The sequence below is a fragment of the Mesocricetus auratus genome, unplaced genomic scaffold (genome assembly GCF_017639785.1).
Source record: "Mesocricetus auratus isolate SY011 unplaced genomic scaffold, BCM_Maur_2.0 Super-Scaffold_100011, whole genome shotgun sequence".
NCBI classification, from domain to species: Eukaryota; Metazoa; Chordata; class Mammalia; order Rodentia; family Cricetidae; genus Mesocricetus; species Mesocricetus auratus.
Genome location: NW_024429195.1, coordinates 58,114,102 through 58,125,319, shown reverse-complemented (window position 1 = coordinate 58,125,319; position 11,218 = coordinate 58,114,102). Strand labels below are relative to the sequence as shown.

General features: G+C 40.9%; 1 long non-coding RNA gene across 1 annotated transcript; it reads left to right on the top strand.

Annotated features, from left to right (window-relative positions):
* Positions 1-334: 334 nt before the first annotated feature.
* Positions 335-10,787, top strand: LOC121143286. The gene is made up of 3 exons (XR_005880491.1): positions 335-420; positions 10,234-10,318; positions 10,619-10,787. It is a non-coding gene; the product is annotated as an uncharacterized LOC121143286 (long non-coding RNA).
* Positions 10,788-11,218: the final 431 nt, after the last annotated feature.

Sequence of the window (11,218 nt, the reverse complement as noted above, 5' to 3'; positions counted from 1 at the left end):
TGTTTTTGAAGGCAAGGTGTAAGTCACATTTGGGTATGATCAGGTGTGAAATTCACCTGTTATGTTATCTCAAGCTGGATCAAGTGTGATTCCCAGGGAACTCTGCCTCTAAGGGAATGGGAGGGGCCAGGAAGGACATGCTATCATTCTGGGGGCTACACTGAGAATGTATCCTTCTTATTGGCCTAAAGGTTGGATCACACACCCTAAGCAGGTTGGCAGCTGGTAGAATGCCTGGGTGAAGTACATGTTGCTTGCTCATTGGCTGGCTGTAGAGGGCTGTCCTTTAAATAGAACATGAGGCTAGTGAGTGGTTCAGGTTCACCAGCCATAGGCATGAGCTTGCTTTTGTTGGCCTAGCAGTGAAAACAAGTGTGCTGACCCATGATTTCTTACCAGGTCCTACTTCTGCCCGAAAGGGTGAGTTGTTCATTTGGCTGGGTAGAGGAAGCTTTGCCGTTTGGCTGTGGAACAGAGGATGTTCAGATAGATGGGAACCCTGGTCCTGATCAAATTATTGATGATCTCTTGCCCATGAAAATAACTACAACGGTTCCAACTTTAATGTGAGCCTCATCCTGGGATGGGTCCAAGTCACCTACTCAAGGCTATAGACACACAAGGGAATGGATGTTCTGAAGTCTGCTCTTTTCTCCTGTGTGTGAAGCTCAGTCCTGTCCAGCATAAAGATTAGGATCCCAGACTCTCCTTCTGATGTCTCCTTCCTTCCCACTCTCTTCCTGATTTAGATGGAAACACGGTAGTGCTGTTGCATAGTGGAATGAAGATGGGATTGCAAAATCGGAATTTGAGGTTTAGCTTTGCCGAATGTTGGTTTTGTAACTTTAGGCGAATTTCAACCTCTTGGGGTCCCTGTTTATGCAATTTGTAGAATTGGAGTAAATAGTGTGGGGTAGAGAAGAAAAATTAGCTATAGAAATAGAGGGAATGGGTTTGAATACTGGTTCCTTGACCTCTGTGGCCAGAAGACAAGGCATTAATATCCACTGTATAGGAGGATTGAATAGTGTGTCTCGTGAGACAGAATGCTTGAATGGAGAGATGTGAAAGTATCTAGAAACAATGTCTAACGTGCTGCAAGGAACACACAAATATTATTTTCTTTGTTCATCCTCCGGGAAGGAGCCCAAACTCTGTTGATATTCAGGCATCAAGGCCTTCTACTCATGTTGTCAATAAGCTCTTTGAGCTGAAGAATGAGAGTAGGTCAGAAAGTATTTATTTGCTCTGCTTAGTGGAAATGAATTCTATGGACTAGAAATGTAGAAAATCACCTATAAACAGCGTATGGATATTACTGCATGTTCACTTTCTTGGCTTCATTCACAGCATGCAGTGCAAAGCTACAATGAACTCGGTATGCAATGCAGCTTCCCCACTGGTCTCTGCACAGGTGTCTAATCCGACTTCCCCTGCACACGAGCCACCCTGACACAGTCACCCGGGACAGCCTTTTCTTAGTCCACCCACTACAGTCATCGTTTAAGCTTTGGCAAGCCCTTGTGTCCTCAAGTTCTGTGGGCACTCTTCGGTGAAGTTTCAGTGTTTACTCAGATGAAGGCTTCCTGACGGTGGTTTGTTCTACGTTCCCCACACAGGGAAAGCAAGGAGAAGCAAGCTGCTGTTCTGGAGACTTCCGGAGGAAGTGCATGTTTTCAGATGTGGGTGCTCGGAGAGCTCCGTGTTAGGAAATGATTCCCCCAGGATACCTAAATTGTACATAATTTAGTTATTGTTTTCCATAAGCTGATGAAGTACTGAGCTCTCCTACCAAGGCCCTTGGATGTTTAGGGGTGGGGTGAATGACAGATGAAGGGACAGTAAAAAGGGATAGCTCCTGAGACAGATGTTTCTAGAGTAGGAACAGAGAAGACAGTTCCAGAAGCAGAGTACAGCCAGCTGTTTGAGACACTGCAATCAGCAACACGAAGACTGAGAACACAGATCTCGAAACACAGCCGAGTCCATTTGTCAGTGTTGGGGTCAGGAGTTACTAGGTGAATTTATGAGAGAATGAGACATCAAGACACTTATCACAGACAGCTTTCGAGTTATGCCATTCCCTGATTTATGTTGTACTCAGTGTCCAACAGTTTTTCACATCATTATGTCACAGACAGTGAACTTGGGATGGGGAACGCCTATTATCTCTGCTTTTGTACTCATCATTTCATTGCAACAAGTACAGGTTCCCAAATCGACTTAGGAAATCCAAGCATAGGGCAGGAGAGAGGAGAGATGAATATTTTAGTGGTCAGAAACACCTGCTACTCTTGCAGAAGACCTGAGTTCAGCTTCTAGCAGCCACGGCAGGTGACTCAAAACTGCCTGGAAATTCAGCTCCAGAGGTCTGCTGTTCTCTTCTCAACTTGGCCGGCAGCTGTGTATGAATTCTCATGAGTGAGCACACAGAGAGAGAGAGAGAGAGAGAGAGAGAGAGAGAGAGAGAGAGAGAGAGAGAGAGAGAGAGAGAGAGAGAGAGAGAGACAGAGAGACAGAGACAGAGACAGAGAGACAGAGAGACAGAGAGACAGAGAGAGAGAGAGAGAAGAGAATAAATCTTAAAGGAAGGAAGGAAGCAAGCTAAGTCAATATGGCTTAAAGATCTTTCCCAACTGAATTATTTTGGTGAATTCCATTTCCATCCAATTCCTGCCTGATTGCCTCATGGCAGCTATTATTTCTTTCAAGCTTGTAAAAATGACAGGTCACAAAATCACTTAGGTATATATTATAAGAATCTGAGGGTCAAGGGACTTGATACCACCACAGTTTTTCTTTTAAAGGTGCCTTACCCAGGATATGCATCTCTAGCTGCCACAGCATCCAACATATGGAGTCCTATTGTCCTAGCAGTGGGTCATCTAGGGGCTATACCTAGAGTCTCCCCTCTTTCAACATGGGAGGCCTACTTTAAAGAAAGCCTTTAAGGTGTGTCTTCAGGCACTTGCCCAGGAGGTGATGGTACCACTTACAAGATTTTCCCACTGGGAAAATTCTTCAGCTCCCCAGAAAATGTTAGTAAGACGCTATGATGTTATAGAAGAAGAGCCCAACTTTCTATTTACACTGCATTTGTTAATGGGTATTTTTCTAAGCCTTTTAATCTCTTTCCCCTGCTGAGTTCATTTTTATTTTAGATCAGCCTTTCTAAAACACAGCTCAGTGTGTTCTGTTTTATGTCCCCAGAAGCCTGACTGCTACACAGAAGTGGGTCCTATTGGGTAGGCAGCCTGTTTATAATGGGCAGATAAATCTTCTTCCAGCAAACTGTGCATTCCACGGCAGCCCTGGCATATCTGACTCTTAAACCATCTCTTTGTTTGTTTCCCAAACAGAAGGCGGCCAAGTCACCCATAGTGTTCTTCCAGCATTGCAAGGGCATCCCCACGCAGGTTTCCAACTTTTGCTTAGAATTTTTTTTTCCCCTGAGCTGCCGTTGTAAAAGTTTAGTGTGCTTTGGGATGTGTCATCTCTTACGTTTTTTAAGGAGTCAACTGTGCTGAAGGTCAGCGTACGCAGCTCTGGGATTTCATTTCGGGAAATTCCAGGACCGCAGCTCAGCTTGCTCTGTCGAGCTGCAGCCTGCTGTTGTTGCAGCTGTTGAGGAACACAGAGCGCACTTATTTTCAGTCAGCTGGAGCTTCCTGTACGAGCTACCCAGATGCCTTTCTTATTGCTACTCAACCGAGACTTTTTTTTTGCAAGATTTATCACCTCAGCTTTAGCGTTACAGACATGTGGAATACAGACCCCTAGGGTCTGGTGACTCTGAAACTCTGAGATGCCAGATGCCCCCGTTAGCCCATCCTCTACCATTCATTGGGTAGCTCCGTGCAGACTAGGGAAACGGGGTGAGGATTTGAATGACCGCGTGCTTAGCCTCTTTCCTTGTATTCTAACCTCAGCTGTGTCTCGTGAGAGACTTATGTGAGACACAAGGGGAGTTCAGTCAGAGCCTTGACACCAGCTCTGCTATCTTAAGATCAAAATTTAGGGACCTACTCATGGTCATGTGTCTGATCACGCTTTTACCCTCATATAATGATTTTGCTATATTTGATCATGGGGTTAAAAGTGTCAAGACAGTAAACAATAGACAAGGAATTTCTGTCACAATGGAATATTTATTCTTATAATTGTGTCTCTAGGCGCCTGATAGCATCATGTTTAATAGCCACAGCTCTAATATGATCGTCGGTTCTTTCTGACCTTGTCAGAAGTCTGCATTTTCCAAAGATAAAGCTACACATGTATATTCTGTCTGGATGAACACTCATGTGCACACATTTGTATTTGCTTGTATCAATAGTTCATTTGTCTTAGGGACAGGAGGAAAATGTGTCTAGGTTTGCAAAAATTAACAGCAAAGTGGTAAAATAAATTGTTCCAGTGTATACATAGGTATTTAAGTTCTGGTAGCTTATGTCTGTCGCAAGCAGCAAAATCACGAAAGCAGAGGCAAAATGGCTATGTTCTAAAATAAAAAGAATGAAAAAGTTCCGGCTTCACTCCCCACTCCATCTTCCCTCTCTTCACCCAATAATATGCATCACCGTTGATGAGCGTTTTGGTTGTAAATCCTGTGGAAATAAATTGTCTCTGCTTTACTCTGGCGATCACAAGCTGTTTCTTCTCATCATCCTTTAGAGGTATTGAATCTCTTGGCCAAGTCTGGCCCCAAACCAGCAAGCCACACTCTTTGCTTTTTGTCCAAAACCATCTATAAGAAGAATGGTTGCACTTCAGAGCTACTGCCCCGCCCCAGTGATGGTCCATTGACTTACTGGTGGTTAGAACTTTAAATTCCGGAGTCAGGCTACCCAGGTTGGAATTCAGGCTTTCCTCTAGTTCTAGCTGGACAGTCTGGGGCTATTTATTCTGAGTCTCATTTTTTAAAAATATTTTTGACAATGTGGATGCTAACAGCTCCTCTCTCACCTTGGCATTGTTGGGAACTGCAAATGAGATACAACATGCACATTAAAACCCGCAGAAACAGTTGCTCTTTCTATTACTGTGTGTGCAGTTAAGTCTTCTTAACTGAGAGAGGTGCCTAGATTAGTGGTTCTCAACCTGTGGGTCATGACCCCCTTGACAAACCTCTATCTCCCAAGATATGGGAATATTGTGATTCATAGCAGTAGCAAAATTATAGTTATGAAGTAGCAATGAAAATAATCTCATGTTTGGGGGGATCACCACAGCATGAAGAACTAAGTGTATTAAAGGATTGTAGCTTTAGGAAGGTTGAGAAACACTTGTTGAGATTTTTCCAAAGGTTCACATAAGAGGAACAGAAGCCCCTGGCTGTCGGCACAGGTGTTCCGTGGACCTGTCAGTCATGGAGTTGTTATTGTGTCCTGCTGTCTTGACTTTTAAAGGGCTAAAGGAGAGCACACGGTTATCCACCTAAGGGTATCCATTGGCCAGAATAGCTGACCTGAGTCCCTTACTGAACAAAAACCATCATTCTTTATTCATATTCTAACTTCCTCCCCAGAAAGGAAAACAATACCAGTGACAACAAGCCTTTGTCTAAGGTGCACTCAGCTAGATAAACAGATAAATAGAGCTGTGCCCAGTTTTTTCTTCTTTTCTACTATTCATAGGAGTGCACAAGATTATCCCTCTGAAGTTTCCATTTCCAGGATGAAAGCCCTTCCTGTGGGTGTAACACTCTTGTGTTTTCCCAGCAAGCTAGCTACCTCTGCCAAGTTGACTACCCTTAGTGTTTTTTATTAGCTTTATTGAACTTCATGTTAATTAATGATATTATGCATTCTTTTCTGGCTTCCTCAGCTCTTGGGAGTGAGGAGGGGTTTAGTTTCATGGAAGCTTCTCCAGGGTTAAAAGCACTTGCTGTTCTTGCAGAAGACCCAAGTTTAGTTTCCAGTACACACATCAGGTGACTCCTAGCTGCCTAACTCCAGCTCCAGCAGACCCTGCATCCTCTTTGGTTTTCACACCCCTGTACACACACACACACACACACACACACACACACACACACACACACACACACGGACCTGGAGAGGTGACTCCGTGTTTAAGATCAGCACTGGGTGATCTTCCAGAGGATTGGGTTCATTTCCCAGCACTCTCATAGTGATTCAAAATCATTTGTAACTCCAGTTTTAGGGGTCAGATACCATCTTCTAGCTTCTGCAGGCACTAGGAGTTCAAGTGGTGTGTAGTCACATAGTCAGCCGATGCACACCTACACATAAAAATTTCAAACATATATGTATATTTATATGTATATATTATATATACAAATACTTTGTGTATATGTGTATATATGTGTGCATATACACAAAGTAAACAGAATAACATGATTCCCACTATTATCAACTTTCTTCCTTTCCTATGTTCTCTCCAAATTGGTTGGTTTTGTTGTTTTTTTCCCTATGGTTCATTTTCTCTTCTTTATACCTTGAGAATTTCATACATGTGTCCAATGAAGTATTACCATATAACGCCCCCATTTCTTCCCTCCAACTCCCATTGTATCCTCTCTAGCAACCTTCAACTTGTTTCTTCTTCTTCTTCTTCTTCTTCTTCTTCTTCTTCTTCTTCTTCTTCTTCTTCTTCTTCTTCTTCTTCTTCTTCGGTCATCCTTCTGATATTGAGGTGAATCCAACTAGTGCTGCCCATGTGTATGGGTGTGGGACCACTACCAGAGCATGGGAAACCCACCCTGGACCACAGCAGCAATCAACTGCCAGCAGCCTCTCATTAAGGGGAGGGGCCTGGAGATCTACATGGGAATTTTGGATGACCCCATCTAGCGCAGGTCTTGTACAGGCAACTACAACTGATGTGACTTCATTACTGTCATATCTATGTCATATTCAGGAGACAGCACCCCATAGCAACCCTACTCATCTTTCAGCTCTTGTGTTCATTCTATCTTCTCTTCTATGATGTTCTCTGATCCGTGATGAAGATGGGGTGTAGATAGAGGTGCTCCATTTAGGGCTGACCACCCAGTGCTTATTCTTTAACACTGAATCTATAGTTCATTTTCTGGGGGTAACATTTATATGCTTTGAAAGTGTACACCTTTGAAAGATGGAGATACCCACAGACTCCCTTAGCACCATATAACAGAACATTTTCATCTCCCAAGAAAATCCACTTGTTCCTGGGGTGTGCCTACATTGCTTCCCCAGATGTGACCATTCTTCTGATTTCTTCTCATTTTAAGTTAGTTTTATAGAACATCATACATGTGAAATTGTGCAAGATTTCTCTTTTGTGTCTATCTGATGTAATGATAACTCTTCTTCCCACCAGCCAGGCCACAGAGCTGCATCAGTCCCAGATAACACACAGAGACTTTACTAGTTACAATGCTGTCGGCCAATAGTCTGTTTTGCTTCTAAAATGTCTGCAAGATTCGCCTAGTGATGCTTAAGCCAGTTCCATCAATACTAGAAGAGTCAACCACCTTTTTTCCTTCTCAGTTTAAGGTGGGTCTAGGAGAGAACATTTCCATCACGGAAATTGGCAAATGCTGCATATCCTTCTGTTCTGTGAAGTCAGCTCTCAACTTGTCACTGCAATCCTTCATGTGGCTGCGTGAATTGACAGTGTGGTTCTTTATACTGCCCAGTAGCATTTACTGACTCTACATGCCTTTTCTGTGTATGCACATATTCGTGTGCGGTATATGCTAGACATGCTATTTTTATTTGGGGATAGACTTTTTTTTAACCTTTTGTCAGTCATACCTCGTGTATTTCAAACTATGTTATTAGGTCTGTAAAAGACTAGAGTTGTCCTTGACAACGGGGCCTTTGAAACTTTTATTACTATTACTAATAGTATTATTTATTAAATGCTACTTTTAAAATAAAATATTTAATGTTATGTGTATGTACAAGCATGCACATGCTGTACACACAAGCACGCAATGCTGCACATATGTGTGTGTATGTGTGTGCAGAAAAACATTCATACACGTAAGTAGGGTAATCTATCTTCTTTAAAGAAAACCTTGTGTTATTCTCTTAATCTTCACTAGATTTTAAATTATTTGCAAAACTTTCAGGCCACATTAAATGACAATATCACCAAATTTCTGATTAATTATGTAAACTCTTTATTCCTGAAGATTGGGTAAGAAATGATCCTATGGCATGCAATAAAAATCTTATTAAATTTTTATTAGTACCTAAATCATATATAAACATTCTAGGTGGATAGATATTATGTAGAATTGTGCTAAAATATAATATTTTGTATTTCCCTTAATGTTTTATATTTCTGAGTTAAACAAACTTTTATTGAAACTCACATTGTGGAATAGAAGTATATTTCAACTGATTAGAGGGAAATTATAGTACCAAGTATGATTTCTTTATGAAGAGAAAAGTATGAAACCCCAATTTTCCCTAATCTGTCATCCTAGGTTATTTCACTATTCAACCTATAGTTTTCATTTATCTAGGCTTTATTCCATACAAATTTGTACACATGTTCAACACTGGTAGTCTTGCTCTACTAGAGGTGGAGAAAAACAAATTAAGAAATGTCATAAAAATTACTGTGGAATACTATTCAAGAATAAATTGCACCTTAAGCTTTCATATTAGGCACTAAAGTTACAAGAAGTAAAATTCATAAAGATGATTGACACTTCCTCAGTGAAATATTTAATCAGCAGCATGCTTAGAAGTCAAAATAGTGTCCAAACATCCAACCTCAAAATAAGTAGATTCTTCATTTAGAAAAAGAAAAGGGTATTTCATTTATAAATTTAGAAGGAACAAAACATCAGCATATCAATTCAGAAAGTGTCAAGAGAATATTGTGATGACATATATATATATTGCTGTTTTCTAAGTTGCTTAAATCTCCCAGTAACTGCAAATGCATCCGCAAGAGAGCAGCTCTTGAGGGCCATTGTTTTTGGTTTCTTCCCAGTGAGTATTTTCAGAATGTTATAACTTCATACATTCATACATTCTGCTACATAGGTATCTGAATTAACAGCATGGGATTCATTTAATGTGATGATGTGATGTCATAATTAGAGGAAGACCAGTGCCTGGGATATACCTCAGTTGATAGAGCACTTGAATAGCATACAGGAAGCCCTGAGTTTCATTCCCCCATCCCACATGAAGGATATAAACTCAGAACAGCTTGTGGGCATCACAGTTTTTAACACTTGAAGACACAAGATGGAGAGCATTTGATGCTGCTTTGACTTGAAGTTTATAGTATTCCATTGTTGGAAATCAATAGCAGTTTCCATTAGTAGAAATCAATAGCAGTTGGCAATGACAGCAGAAAGGGAAATGCCCGAGGTGACTGGATTTACTGAGTCTACGACATTTATAATAATTGTCCCAACTTAAACCCAGTGTTAGGAATTTCTTCAGAATGCTGCTTAGCATGTTAGTGGAGGTATGACATTCCATTAGAGGCTAACTACTGAAGAGCATTTGCATAGTCTGTGCCTCCATAGAGGTCAGCTTCTTCTCCATCTATAATTCTTTGCAGAGTTCCCCTTCTAATCACTATTAGAGATATTTAGATTTTTTTATTCACTCATTTTCCTCACTTATCTTCCAAAAGAGTCTCTACCAATAAAAAGGAGGCCACATCCTCATGTCTTCAAAAGAAAAATAAGCCCAGGGACCTTCCCTCCCCTTTCCAATTTGGAGTATGAGACTAGTATATAAACCCACAGTGTTTCAAATGGAGGGGATCTGGGGTAGGAGATAGAATGGTGATGGAAGAAATTAAAGATTCAAGCGCAATGACAATGAATAAAATAGTCATACACAGATGATGACTGGGAAACTAAGGATTGCAAGTTCAGAGACGATGAATAAAATAGCCATACACAGATAACTGGGATCATTTTCTTAAAGAACTCCACTTGAGGAAGAAAAACTTTCATTGCTGTTGCAAACACATTCATACAAAGTAGATATTGATTTCTAATAACACTAGTAGATTTTTAATAACAGTAGCAGAAAGCAGAAATAGCTGCATGTAAATTTCTGGTGGCAATTTAATAGAACAGTCCCAAGTGGTTAACTCGGGCCAGTATCTAATGAGAACAAGGACCTCATCTCTGGGGAACTTAGGTGTGCCTGCAGAAATATTACACTGCATGAACTAAATTGAATTTTTCCACAAGTGTAAGGTTTCATAGAGTAGATGGATTTTCTTACATGCACTTCAATTTCACAGCAAACCCGGCATAGAATACCTGAACACGGAAGAGAGCATTAGTGCACGATATGTAATCCCTTTCAAGATCAACCTCAGCTACATGGTGAGTGTGAGGCTGTCTGGGAAATGTGAAACTCTGTCTCAGTATAAATTACATCTTAATAAATGAAAGTTAAATTTCATCTCTTTCTGCTGCTGCTGCTATGGATTAATTCAACTGTATTCAGGTTCCCCCTTTCGTTATAATTTTATTTTTTAAATAGGATTAACACTATTTTATTAAATTATATCTTTGATATAATTATATATTCAATACAGTTCGATATAATAATGATATAATGATGCTATTATCTCCTTGATGCTTACTTAAACTTCAGAATGGCTACACTGTCTCCACACACAGGGCTTTCTGCAACTCCACCGTGTCGGTAATGGAAAGCATAACCTGAGTATCAGCATTTTCAAAGCAGCCAATGCCTCTGTGTTGGTTTGAAAGAAAATGGCACCCAAAGGGAGTGACACTGTTAGAAGGCCTTTTTGGAGGAAGTGTGTCACTGTGAGGGCAGGCTTTGAGGTCTCTGTTTCTCAAGATTCCCTCAGTGTGACAGTCGGTCAACTTCCTGTTGCTTCTGAGTCCAGATGTAGCACTCTCAACTCCAGCACCACATCTGCCTGCATGCCGCCATGCTCCCCATCATTGATCATAAATGGACTGAACCTCTGAAGCTGTAAACGAGCCACCTCAATTAAATGTTTTCTTTATAAGAGTTGTGGTGGTCTTGGTGTCTCTTCACAGCAATAAAAACCCTAATGAAGACAATTATCTATGTGTCTTCTAGTTTTGTGCTTTGTTTTGTTTTTCTAATCGGCTCTACTCTTTCTGGTTCTTAGCAAAACTGGTTAAAAACAAAGATTGCCATACTTAGACATAGCACTCTGGCAAATTGAGATACTTAAAAACTTAAGCCTTATAGGGTAAAGAAAGCACTGTGCAGCACTGAGG